This window comes from Lutra lutra, chromosome 8 (assembly GCF_902655055.1).
Source record: "Lutra lutra chromosome 8, mLutLut1.2, whole genome shotgun sequence".
Lineage (NCBI taxonomy): Eukaryota > Metazoa > Chordata > Mammalia > Carnivora > Mustelidae > Lutra > Lutra lutra.
Window position 1 is genome coordinate 119728659 of NC_062285.1, and position 13805 is coordinate 119742463.

Consider the following 13805-nt stretch of genomic DNA (forward strand, 5'->3'; position numbering starts at 1 on the left):
CACAAGTCATCTCTTGCAAAGCCAACCTCTTATATAAACAAAACTAGAGATTTAATATTTTCTGCCTGTACCCAAATGACTGCCTGCATATACGCCTCTCTCCCCCTTTGGAAGTTTGCATGGTAATTGAAAGGAACAGTAATTCCAAAGACGTTAATGGTGAAGATCTAGTCAGATACCAAAGGCAAATGCAGAAAAAAAGCTCACACTTCTGGAAACCCTAGATGTATTTCCAGAGAATGAATCCATCACATTTTACCCGAGAGGCTTATGTGCCCTGGGGGTGTCCTGTCCGTGCCACCCCGGCCCAGTGATCAGAGTGGGGATTCATCAGGGCTTTCTGTCCCCTAGGAGGGGAAGAAATAGCTCCCCCCACCCTCGCCCCAGAAAGTTATCTTTGCAGCTTCAACTGAGTTTTGAAAGGGACATATGATCACTTCTCATAATTGACTGGTCCCCCGGACCGACCCTGATACAGTAGGAGTGAATACACAAAGACACGAATATCAGGAGGCTTTTGGGGGGGCTGGCTACTACAATGAGGTGGGCATTATTTTTACCCCAATTTGCAAAGGAAGAAACCAAGGTTCTGATAAATAAGTAATTCGCTCAAGTCACTAGCTTGGAACAAACAGAGCTGGGGCTCAAACCCAGGGAGTGTGACCCCAGAGCACATCCTTTTTGAGCATGGCCTTGACCTCTGATCTCACCACAAGCCTTAGTTTCTGACTTCCTTTCTTCACCCCACTGCATGAAACATTGCAAATAAGATGTATTTCCTCTTGCTTAGAGCATTTCAAAAGTCATTGTTTCTTAAGGGTGGAGGTTGGAGGGTTTCCAAAGAAGGAAATCCAATGAGGCTATCTGGCCAAAGTCCCTAACATGTACACAGTAATGAAATAATTAATTAAGAAAATGTCACACGGAATCTAGGAATAACAAACCATTGACCCCGTTTCAGAGCCTGACATTTAAGAAACGATCATAAAGTAGAGTGGGTCGTGTGTACATCCTGTTCGATGTCTCTCTTCCTGGTTGTTTGGGTCAGATTTTCTCAGGAGGCTGGGTGGGCTAAATTGAGCAACGTTATGCTAAAATAAATCTGCAATATTAGATGTTTTAGGCAACAAAAGCCGGAAAGAGAAACTACATTTCCTATAAAATGTGGAACTGTGGGATAACATCTTGCCAACAGTCTGACTGGCTAGCGGGGAATTTCTGTATGAGAAGGAATGGGAGAGTATATGATGTATAATGTTATCGGTATAAATGATCATGAGAAAGGTAAAGTTTTGTTGTTCTTTTGTTGGGATTTTTTATGAACCAAATCTGTAGTTGCACTAAGTAGTAGGCCATTATTTTGAGCTCGGGCACTAATCAACGAATGCATTTTGTTTTATTTAATCATTTAGTTAAGCGTTTCCTATGGGTCAGGCCCTATTCTAAGTGCCTGAGACATATGAACGCATGTTTAAACTTCTAAACAAAAATTTGAGGTATGACTGACATACATCAGATTAATTTCAGGTGTGCAACAAAGATTTGTTATTTGTATATATTGCAAAATGAGCACCACGATTAGTCTCCTTAACATCTCTCACTGTACATAGTTACAGATTTGGTTTTTTTTTTTAAGATTTTATTTATTTGACAGAGAGAGATCACAAGTAGGCAGAGAGGCAGGCAGAGAGAGAAGGAGAAGCAGGCTCCCTTGCCAAGCAGAGAGCCCGATGCGGGGCTCGATCCCAGGACCCTGAGATCATGACCTGGGCAGAAGGCAGAGGCTTAACCCACTGAGCCACCCAGGTGCCCCTACAGATTTGTTTCTTGTGATGAAAACTTTTAAGATCTATTCTTTTAGGAAAAATTAAAATATTCAATACAGAATTATTAACTATAGCCCCCATGTTGTGCATTTTATTCCCATGACTTATTTGTTTTATAACTAGAAGTTTTTACTTTTAGACCCTCTTCATGTATTTTGTCCGCCTCTCCCCTGCTACCCCCACCTCTGGCAACCACTGATCTGTTCTCTGTAACTATAAGCCTGGGTTCTTTTTTTAAATTCCATAGATAAGTGAGATCATATGGTATGTATTTATTGTTCTCTGCCAGACTGCACTTATTATAATGCCCTCAAATTCCATCCCTGTTGTTGCAAATGGCAAGATTTTATCCTTTTATGGCTGAATTACACACACACATACACGCACACGCACACACCCCGAACATTTTCTTTATCCGTTCTTCCACAGATGGACTCTCAGGTTGTTTCCACATCCCAGCTATTGTACCTAATGCTGTAATGCACACGGGGCTGGCTCTATCTTTTCGAGTTAAGTGTTTTCATTTTCTTTGGATAAATACCCAGAAGTGGGATTGCTGGATAATAGGGTAGTTCTGGTTTTTTTTTTTTTAACAAGTTCTTAGTTTATTAATCCTCTCGTGACAAATCTGCACGATCACCACAGATAAAGTCACTGCAGAATCTTTGCTCCTTCTGTTGTCCACTCTCCATCTCACTTCTTGTCAGCACCAACACTGGCTTTGGCAGTCCCCTTGACCGCCTTCATTCTGTTCTTGCGTTCCTTTCTCCGTTTTCTTGAGGTCTTTTCCTGCTCACACAGGCCATGTCCTGCAGGGCTATGGCTGGGTTCATTTTTCTTTGCCAGTTGTCTTGCCACCACTCAAATGGGTTCTGAATCCAGATACAAAGATGACATATGGTATGTTCTCGTCCATTTTGGCTAGTTTTTCCCGAATTTCTGTCTCAGGTACAGTTGCCTTTCTGGGGTGAAGAACATCAATGAGCATTTGTTTCCTCTGAAGTTGTTGGTTGGTCACAAACTGCCTGGTCTGGGTCAGTTCCTGCGTCATTCATGATAGCGGCCGAGCTTCAAGCAGCTAGGGAGGAGAAGAGAATGACCATATGGTAGTTCTCATTTCTTGAGGAACCTCCATACTGTGTTCAGCAGTGGTGACATCCTATTTGCATTCCTCCCAGCAGTTCAAATGTTCAAGAACAAGGGTTCCCTTTTCTCCACTTCCTCACCAAGACTTGTTGTTTCTTGTCTTTTTGATAATAGCCATTTGAACCGGCAGGAGGTGATATCTCATTGTGGTTTTGATTTGCATTTGAATTTGATTTTGATTTGCATTTCCCTGATGGTGAGTGACCTTGAACATCTTTTCCTGTGTCTGTTGCTCATCTATATGTGTTCTTTGGGAAAATGTGTATTCAGATCCTTTGCCCATTTTTAAAATTCGGATTGTTTCCTTGCTATTGAGTTATTGTCATTATGTATTTTAGGTATTCACCTCTTCTCAGATACATGATTTAAAAATATTTTCTCCTATCTGGTAGGTTGCCTTTTCATTTTGGTGATGGCTTCCTTTGCTGTGCAGAAGCTTTATAGTTTGATGTAGTCCCACTTTTCTTCATTTTTGCTTGTGTTGCCTTTGTTTTGGGTGTCAAATTAAAAAAAAAAAATCATCACCAAGACTGATGTCAAGGAGCTAACTGCCTATGTTTTCTTCCAGAAACTTATGGCTTCATGTCTTACATATGAGTCTTTAATCCATTTTGAGTTAATTTTTGGTATAATATATGGTATAAGATGATGGTCCAGTTTCATTCTTTTGCATGTGACTGTTCGGTTTCCCCAATACCATTGATTGAAGAGACTGTCCTTTCCCCCATTGTGTATTCTTGGCTCCTTTGTCATAAATTAATTGACCATATATACTTGGGCTTATTTCTGGGGCCTTTATTCTGTTCCATTGAGCTGTATGTCCGTTTTCATGCCAGGCCCTTCCTACTTTTATTGCTACATCTTCGGAATACAGTTTGTAATCAGGGAACGGGATGCCGCCAGCTTTGTTCCTCTTTCTAAAGATTGTTTTGGCTTTTTCGGGCCTTTTGTGGTTCCATACAAATTTTAGAATGATTTGTTCTATTTCTGTGAAAAATACCATTGGAATTTTGATGGGGATTGCATTGAATCTGTAGCTTGACTTGGGTAGTGCGGAGATTTTAACAATATTAATTCTGATACGATGTAGAATAAAAGTGGTGAGAGTGGGCAATCTTGTCTTGTTCCTGATCTTAAAGGAAAAACTTTCTGCTTTTCCCCATTGAGTATGATGTTGGCTGTGGGCTTGTCATAGATGACCTTTATGATTTTATACACTTCTTTTAATCCTGACAACAACTCTGTGAGGTAGGTACTATTATTTTTCCCATTTTACAGATGGGGAAACTGAGGCACAAGTATTGCCCTGCTTAAGTTCCAGGTTACCTAATTTACAAAGCAACCTGAGGTGGGGCACCTGGCCAGTTAGTTGAGCACCTGCCTTCAGCTCAGGTCATGATCCCAGGATCCTGGGATGGAGGAGCACATTGGGCTCCCTGCCCAGTGGGGAATCTGCTGCTCCTTCTCCCTTTCCCTTTGTACCTCTCCCCGCTTGTGTTCTCTCTCTTTCTCAAATAAATAAAATCTTGAAAGAACAACAACAACGAAGTAACCTAAGGTTAAGTAACCAGCCAAAATTACATAGCTAGTAAGTTTCAGAATTGGGATCCATATGAGACACTAGAGATGCAGATCCTGACTTTGAATCGGGCTCTTTGCCTGGTACAAAAATATGAAGACATAGGTCATTCTCTTTTGGGACCACACAGGCCATTCTTACCACTGGGATCCTGTCCCTCCCATTCTCACCCCTGCTCCCGCCTGACCAGCAAATTTCTGCCCTTTTTGTTCAAGAGTCAGCTCAGGTCGAACTTCTGCTGGAGGCGTCCATGACCTACATTCAGAGTTAGGCGCCTGCTTCTCCATGTTCTTACTATGTTTTATTCATTCTTTTGAGACATTTGGTGCTTTTTAAATCGACTCAGCTTCTAGTCGACCTTCTCTGTCACCAGTTCTGTGATGCACCTCTCCCTGATTTCGGGGGTGGTCCGTGTGATCTGAGACCAGCCAGATCAGAGCCTACCTTTACAGCACAGTTCAGAGACGACCGTGTGAGCCAGATTGATCTAAGCAGAGTGAATCCTGGGACATGACAGGAGCTTGTGGAGAGAAACACATGATTCCATTGTAAGTCTGGAGCTGCTGGCAGACTTCTCTCTTCACAGTGTATTGGAGGATGAAGCCACACTGAAGAAAGGGAGAAAGGAATGAGAGTGAGAGTTGACTGGTTTGAGCCTCTGGGTCCCACCCCACCAAAATTCAAGATATGCCTTTGGACTTGATGAGCTAATGAATTCCCTATGGCAGCCTATGCCAGTTGGAGTTTTCTGTCACTGTCAACCAAAGGAATAGGAACCAGTAGATATATTCTACTATGTATCTATAGATCTTCCACTCTACCAGTATGAACTGGACCATAATCCTTTGGGGGTAGTAGATGCTCAGTAAATATCTGTTGGGTAAATTTAGCTGAAAAGTAGGTTGGAGGGACCTGAGCCTAGAGCAGGGACATCTTTATGGAGGCTAATGACTTATTTGGTACAAAAGGTGGTCAAGGGTCTCAGGTTGAAGTGTGGGATTGAAGGAAAGGGACAGACAGCAGACAAAGAATGATCTAGGCAGTGATACAGAAAGAGGTGGAACCATAGTCAGATTAAAGCTTGAGTGCCACCCCATTCTGTACGTTTATGTGTCTGTGTGTTTTAGCAAACTTCTTAGCAGCCAAGTGAACGAGATATAATATTCCTAGGTGGTTATTGCCTGCCCAAATCACCCATCTCTGCCAGATGATCACAGTTAGAAAATTAATGTTGGACAATCAGAAGCTCCCATATGAGCCAATAAGCATGATTATCACACACAAAAAGCTTTTACAAAACAACACATTTAGGTCTTCCTAGGGGTAGGACCAGGAGTTCAGAGGCCCAGATGAGTCAGCGTCTGGTGACAGGCAGCTCCTGGACAACATGATGGAGCATCGGCTCAGAGAGAAGGCCCCGAGTAAAATCGAGACTGGGAGGTGAAGTTAGCCTTGACTTCTGTAACCACCAGCCAAGACGACACCCACTGGGTGGTTATGTGCAACACACCTGACAACGGGCTCCAGGACCCGTGGAAGGGGGAACAAGACCCCTCTTTGCTTCCCATTTCCTCACCTAAGAAAGGAGCCAAGTCCTGCTGAGCCTCAACCTCTCAGGCTGCCCCAGGACCAGAGGGAAAGAGGCGCTGTCTGTTCTGCTCTGAGGCGATTATCCGTTTGCTCTTCTGCTTGGTCACTGATCTGCAGACAGCTAGTGGCAAGGTGGGCTCGGGTGACCTATACCTGAACGAGCCATGGGGAAGGCTCCATACTCTAGGATAAAGGATCTGCAGCAGCCCAGATGGAACATTCTCTGATGACGGAAATGTTCTGGGTGTGGTCCATTATGGTAGCGTAGCCACAGTGGCTACTGAGCACTCGAGATGAATTGATGGCAAGTAAATGGAGGAATTAAATTTTTTTAAAGATTTATTAATTTATTTGACAGGGGAGAGGCAGAGGGAGAGGGAAAGAATCTCAAGTAGACTCCCCACTGAGCGTGGAGCCTGATACAGGGCTCGATCTCATGACCCTGAGATCATGACCTGAGCCAAAATCAAGAGTTGGCCACTCAGCCGACTGAGCCACCCAAGTGCTCCGGGGAATTAAATATTTAATATAATTTAATTCGTTAAAATGAAAATGTGAACAAAGATTAGTGGCTGTTGTATTGGATAGCACAGCTCTATAGCTTCTTTCTCTCTTGTCTCTCCTGCTTTTCCTCTTCTACTTATTTCTCTACCCAGCTCTCTCCCTCTTGCTAAAATAGCTCCTGTGGAATGTGGGCTATTTTTTAAAACCCTTCCAGTCTGGGTCATTGCCCTGACCCCGTGGGTGCACACTGAGTCAGTTGAACGTGGTCTCTTTTAGCTAAAGAGGAGGATTCTTGATCACGAGTCAAACACAGAATCCATAAAAATAAAGCAGTATGCTGCCATTTCAAATTATTAGTATTTTACACAACTTCCCCAAACTGTTGTTTTTTTTTTACACCTTTTCTTAGGAAGAAACTGTAAGGGCAGGAGAGCAGGTCTGTAAAGAGTTCTGGAGCTAGACTTCCTGATTCAAGATCTCACTTTCAAACGTATTAGCTGTAGGGTCTTGGGAATTTAACTTAACGGAATTTCTTAGTATCTCAGTTTCCCCCTCTGTAAAATAGCAATGACCCTATTGCTATATTATTATTGTGGGTTGTGATGAAGGTGAAATCTTTTTTTGTGTGTAAAGCACATCGGACAGAGCTCAGCACATAGTAGGTGTTATTTACTAATTTACTAATTTTTACTATTTACTAATATTATTCCCTCTGCCTAGCACCCTTCCTTGCACAGAGCAGGTGTTCAGTAGATGCTTGTCCAATAATGAATGAATGGATGGATGGATGAAGTGTGTTGCCACCAGGTGGCAGTAGTGCCTCACTTATAAGGACTAACCAAAGCACCAGACTTTATCAGTGACATTCCCTCCTGAACCGAACCCCTTCCCTCTCCTGCCCCTCCTTTTCCTCTAATCTCTGCCCTCTCTTGCGATGAACCTTTCTTCTTTTTCTCACTGTATTAGTCTGCGAAGGCTACCATACAACAGACTGGGTGGCTTAAACTATAGACATTTTCTTAGAGTTTTGGAGGCTAGAAGTTCAAGATCAAGGTGTCCGCAGGGTTCATTTCTGGTGAGGCCCCTCTCTTGGCTTGTAGATGGCTACCTTCTCACTGTGTCCTCACATGGTTCCGTGTGCACACAGAGAGAAAGAGCTTCGATATTCCTTCCTCTTCTGATAAGGTTACCACCCATATTAGATTAGGGCCCTACCTTTAACCTTAATTACATCTCTACAGGCCTTTTCTCAAAATACAGTCACTTTGGGTATTAGGACTTGAACATATGAATTTGGGGGAGACACAATTCAGACCATTATACCACTTTTATTTCTAATCTCTGTTCACATACTTCTTTCTTATTTCCTGTTATTCCTCCATCTTTCAACCATTATATGTCTTTTCTAGGGCTGGTTTACAGGTTGTAACTGAACAACTCTAGGGGGCATCAGTCATATGTTAGCATAGCTATGTATATCGTGACAATATTGAGACAGATGGCAGTAACATGTCTTGAAGAAGGGGAGTCTTTTTCAAATTCACAGAAAGGTCCTAGTGCCCCTCCTTTCCCTCCATTGGATTCATGTCCCTCTCACCATTTTTCTCTTCGGCTTCTCTCCTTCCTTACTCTCCTCTCCAGGCTGAACCTGCTCCACGATCATAAAGAGATGAATTCATCACAGCACACACTGTTCAGTACCTTAGGGCCAGGCTCTCTGTGGGATGCCAAATGGTGCTTCCTACACTTGCACCTTGAACTAGCCAGTCCGTCCACACCCAGTGGAATGAGCCTCCAACACTCTTGGATCCTTCACGGTCTGCCTTCACCATGGAGCAGACATTAGGACCTAAACCTGGGAGGGAAGGGGGGAATGTGTACAGTATTGTAATGTAAACTAGCATTTTTTAAAAAAGATTTTATTTATTTGACAGAGAGAGAGAGAGAGAGAGAGCACACGTGAGCGAGCACAAGCAGAAGGAGGGGCAGGCAAAAGGAGAGGGAGAAGCAGGCTGCCCGCTGAGCAGGGAGCCTTGATGCAGGGCTGGATCCCAGGACCCTGGGACCAGGACCAGAATGGAAGGCAGATGCCCAATGAACTGAGCCACCCAGGTGCCCCTGTAAACTAGCATTCATTGAACACTTACCACATGCTGGGCACAATTCAAATCCCTTTCCGTATATTACATTTAATCATCAAAACTATGCTCTCGTTTTGTAGATGAGCTGCAGACAATGTAGCAGAGCCTCCTAATTGTTGCCTTGTTTCTATCTTCTCTTTTTTTCATTAAGTAATTGAAGCCGATGAATTCTGGCTGCCCCATGGGTACCCAAGAATGGCCACATTTCTCAGGCTCCCTTGCAATTTGATGTAGCCACGCAACTCAATCCTGGCCAGTTGGGTGTGAGTAGAAATAGGTCTGCAGTTTCAGTGTTCTGTCCTTGAAAGGAGGCTGCTTGCTCTCTGTCCTCTTTTCCTTGCTTGGACAACGCTGAGGCAGTGGTGAGCCAGCTTTGACTATGAAAGCAAGGACGACAGGATGAGGAAGAACAGAGAAACATAAAGGGAACCTGGTCCCTAAATGAGCTTATGGGACAAAGCCATGTACATGCCTACCCTACATCTATCTTTAGATTATTATGTGAATATGAAATAAACTTCTGTCTTCTTTAAATCACTATATGGTGTCTTTGTTACAGCATCTTAGCCAGCTCGTTAGCTAATATAGAGAGGTTAAGTAACACACCCAAGATTGCAAAAGTAATAAATGATAGCAAAAGGATTTTAACTCAGGTTGGATTGGAATTCAGAGCCCAAGCTAACGGTACAATAACAATCCAGAGCCCAAGCTTAACCTTAACCACTAACTATAATATATATATATATATATATATATATATATATATATATAACCACTATAATAGGATCTTGTTCCTCTAAAATTTCATAATCTCCAGACAAGACCACCATTATATTGGGCTTTGAAGGACAGTTCAATGGGCTCTAAAATACCAATAGTATAATATTTTCACTGAAGACCAGTAAGTCCCATAATTGTTCCCTTCTTTGGGGCGGTAGAGATCTGAGTAAATGTAAACGCAGTGTAGGAGGAGCAATGCAAAAATCCATTACCACCAAGGAACTCTAGGTGTTCTTTAATTCCTCATGCTATCTGATCTGTCGGGGTTGAGACAGAGTGGGAAATGGGACAGATAAAATTTGATGGAGTTCTGTGAAGGAGTGTGGGGCAGCAGAATGTCTAGAAAGGAAACAGAAGAGTCCTTTGCCTTGAAGGAAGGTGTGGTGACAGAGTAACGCTCAACCTCCACCACCCCCTTCAAAGGTGTCCATGTCCGTGTCCAGATCCCTGGAACTGTGAGTAAATTACATGACAAAGTGATTCCATAAATGAGGGATCTCGAGATGGAGAGAGTATCCTGGATGATTTGGGTGACCCAATCTATGCTTAGGGGGCCTCATAAGGCAAAGAGGGAGGCAGGAGAGAGAGTCAGAGACACCAAGATGGTGACAGAAGCAGAGGCGAGAGGAAGAGAGACTTGATGCTACACTGCTGGCTCTGAAGAGGCTGGAAAATTCTCCTCAAGAGCCTCCAGAAGAGTGAAACCCTGCTGACATCTTGGTTTGGGCCAAGTCAAACCCATTTTGGACTTCTGACTTCCAGAACTCTGAGGTAGTTTTTTTAAAGCCACCAACTTTGTGGTCCTTTTTCAGCAATAGGAAATCTACAAGGAGTATGGTTGTCAGGGTCCCTGCAGAAAACAAGTGGGACACATATAGACTTTAATGGTTTAATGGAGGTATGAGCACAGTCAAGGGTACAGAAAAGGGACAGAGAAATACCAGGAGATTAACAACAGCAAGAAGCCAGTACCATCCTGAGGTCTGAAGGCCTGGGGACAAGAGTTGCATCACTGCAGACCAGTGGAGAGCTGGGGTCATGAAGAAGCCACTCAAGAAGAGGATATGGCCACAAAGGCTGGGCTGTGGGTTGGACGGATGTCCCAGGGGTGTCTGTTAGGTATAGTAAGTTCCGACGGCGAAGAATTCTTTATAAGACCTTTGTCCCTAAGATTCACAATGAATTCCTTACTCAGTCTCTGAAATCAAACCAGACACTATTAACAGCTGACTTAATGAGGAAGGATCTCCATGAGACACATTTTTGTGTCTTTACCTCTTGTTCTAGCTTTTTCTTTGTCTTGACTGTATAAATGCTTTTTGGAATTATGACTTAATGCTTCTTATTTCAATACATCCTTTTAATGAAAAAAAAAACATACATAAATGGATTATAGGGTATAAAAAGAAAGGCAGTCACCCATACATGCAAAAGCCTATCTCATCGGCCAAAGCTGTAAGCTGAGTACCACCAGGCACCTTGGGGCAGTGACCCATATTTTAAGCAAAGTAGCAAGGAGGAAATGTAAAGTGTCCCGAGTTTTAATATAGTGCAGAGGGTAGTGGTTACCCCAGTCTTGCAAGTCATACCCAGAATCAGCTGGGGGAATGTACAAGGGAGAATGGGTACTTTGATCTTTTCATAGTTTCCTTCTTGGTAAATAAATTTATATTTTTAAGCTGACTCTCATCTGGCAATTTCCGGCCAACTTTAGTTCTCTGTAAAACTTACCTGGTACTTTTTCCACCTCTGCCCCCAGCCAGTCAACAAACCCTTTACCTTTCGAATTGTCTAGATTGAAATAAAATATTTTAGAGAAATGAAGCCTGCGGTAACGGTCCCTACAGCCCTTCCCCCCAGTATGACATTAATTTAGGCCTCTGTGTTCACTCAAACCTTGCAAGTGCCCCCTGATTTATATTAAATATCACCACATTTGAAGCCTTAGCGGTAATCTAAGTGGAAACAGCTTGCTTCTCTAAAGAAAAAATAATAAAAATCAGAGTAAAATAATTACAAGCGAATTGGAAGAACAGACTCAATTTTGTCACCAATAATTTTTAGAATTTGTAGAGTACCATTTGTTATTACTCTCTGTTTCCACATCTCCAGCCAAAACAAGTTCTAAGCACATTTGAATGTATTTTTATGGATGAAGTCAATGAATTTAACATGATAACTTTTAAACCATTTTAAATCCGGGTAAATTATATAGTGAAATCCCATTCATTTGAATTTTGCCCATGTTTGCCATGATTTGGGTACAAATTGGTTTAAAGTTTAACTTTTCCAGTTACTGGGGGAAAGAGTTTACTAGGGAAATAATATAAACAAGGTTTCAATCTATTTAAGAAGCCAAATGGCTTCCAAGCACTTGAAAAAGTTTTGATAGTTTCAGTTTGCATAGAAATCATTTATTTTGATAATGACAAATGATTATCAAGTTTCCTGACCTCACCAATATTTACATAGGACTTTCTAAGCTTACAAAACATTTCTGTGAGTCAGGATTTTTGTTCTCACTATGTAGAGACATTCATTTATTTCTTCATTTAACAAATATTTTACTGAATACTTCCTGTGTGCCAGGCATCGACCTGGGTGCTAGAAAGAAAACTGCCAGATTAAACCAAGACCTATACCCAGGTTCCGTCCTACCTCCCACACCCCGGTGTCACCCCACTATGTATTGAACCTGAAAGGCCATTTAAGGACAGAGTGTATGTCTTGCTACTAGACTGAGTGCCCAGTTTATAGAACTGAGTTTAGCACATAGTAGATACTCAACAAATGTTTGTTGAATGAAAAACTTCTGACTCCCAGTCCAGGGCTCTTTTGCTAAAACACAGCTAATACTTGTTTAGAGATACTTCTGGGTTACGTGCTGGGCTAAGAAGTACATCCTCGAAATAATGCTGAGAGATGGGTAATATTATTCCCTTCACTTAATACATGAGAACAATGAAAAATAGATGAGAGGGGAAAAAAAGGTAAAAGTAACTTGCCCAGGGTCACATACCTAACTAATAAGGGGCAGAACCGGAATCTGGGGGCAGAAATGTTGAATTCTGATGCCTGTGCTTCCTTCCGTACTATGCTATACTGCCTCTCAGTGGACTTGAACAGTCAGGTAGCTATGTGCTAAAACTCAACATCTGTAAAGGCAGGGATTTTGTCCTTTGTTTCGTTACTATGGCATGTCCAGAGCCAAGAATGTTATGTGGAACGCTTTGGCCCCAGGCATGATCTCGAGACATATATATATATGGACTAAATAGTTTAATTAAAGATGATCTGACAGGACCTTCATTTGGTAGCACTTGTTTGTTCATCCATTGTATTGTTGCTTCATTGGTAGCGTTGTTTGACATTTGTTGTGCTATCGACAATAGCAGACACTGTCGGTTGCTATTTCCTCCATCGCTCCAGTGGGAGTAGCTCTGATTTTGTGTCCATCGTGTTCAAATATGACTCAAGGAAGAAGGATCCTATTCCTGCTCCCTGGTAAAATCCTAGTGGATGTGAACCAGTGATTTTCAAGTCAATGTGATTTGGCAATGTCTGGAGGCACTGTCGGTTGTCGTAAGACTAGGGGAGGGGGGGGCGGGGGGTTGTGCTGCTGACATCTAGTGGGTAAAGCCCAGAGATGCTGCTCCACATTCCTCAGAGCTCAGGAGAGCGCCCCCCAAATAAAGAATTATCCAGTCCAAAAATGTCAGTAGTGCTGAGGTGAAGAAACCCTGGTGGGAGCCAGTCGTGGTGGTTCCATTCCTCGTGCAGTGAGAGCTTTAGATCTGATCACGTGAGGTGATTCTGGTCAATGAGGCATGAGCAGAAATCCACAAGGGGAAGGTGGCAGGGGATGTTGATCACCTCCCCTAGGTCATTGTTCCTTCAGTCCTGTAGTGTCAGCTAGGCATATGCCTGACCACTGTACTTCTCAGGCTCCCTTATTGCAAGGTATGGCCCGGGGACTGTTTTGGCCAATGAGCTCTGAGAAAAAGTGTTGAGCCTAATTTCCGGATCATATATTTATATTTTTAAAGATTTATTTATTTGACAGACAGCGGTTACAAGTAGGCAGAGAGGCAGGCAGAGAGAGAGAGGAGGAAGCAGGCTCCCTGCTGAGCAGAGCCCGATACAGGGCTTGATCCCAGGACCCTGAAATCATGACCTGAGCCGAAGGCAGAGGCTTTAACCCTCTGAGCCACCCATGCGCCCCCCAGATCATATTTTTAA

At 42.8% G+C, this 13805-nt stretch overlaps 1 pseudogene; it reads right to left on the reverse strand.

Moving 5' to 3' along the window:
• Positions 1–2454: 2454 nt before the first annotated feature.
• Positions 2455–3006, reverse strand: LOC125106058 (40S ribosomal protein S24-like; annotated as a pseudogene).
• Between the last annotated feature and the right edge of the window lie 10799 nt (positions 3007–13805).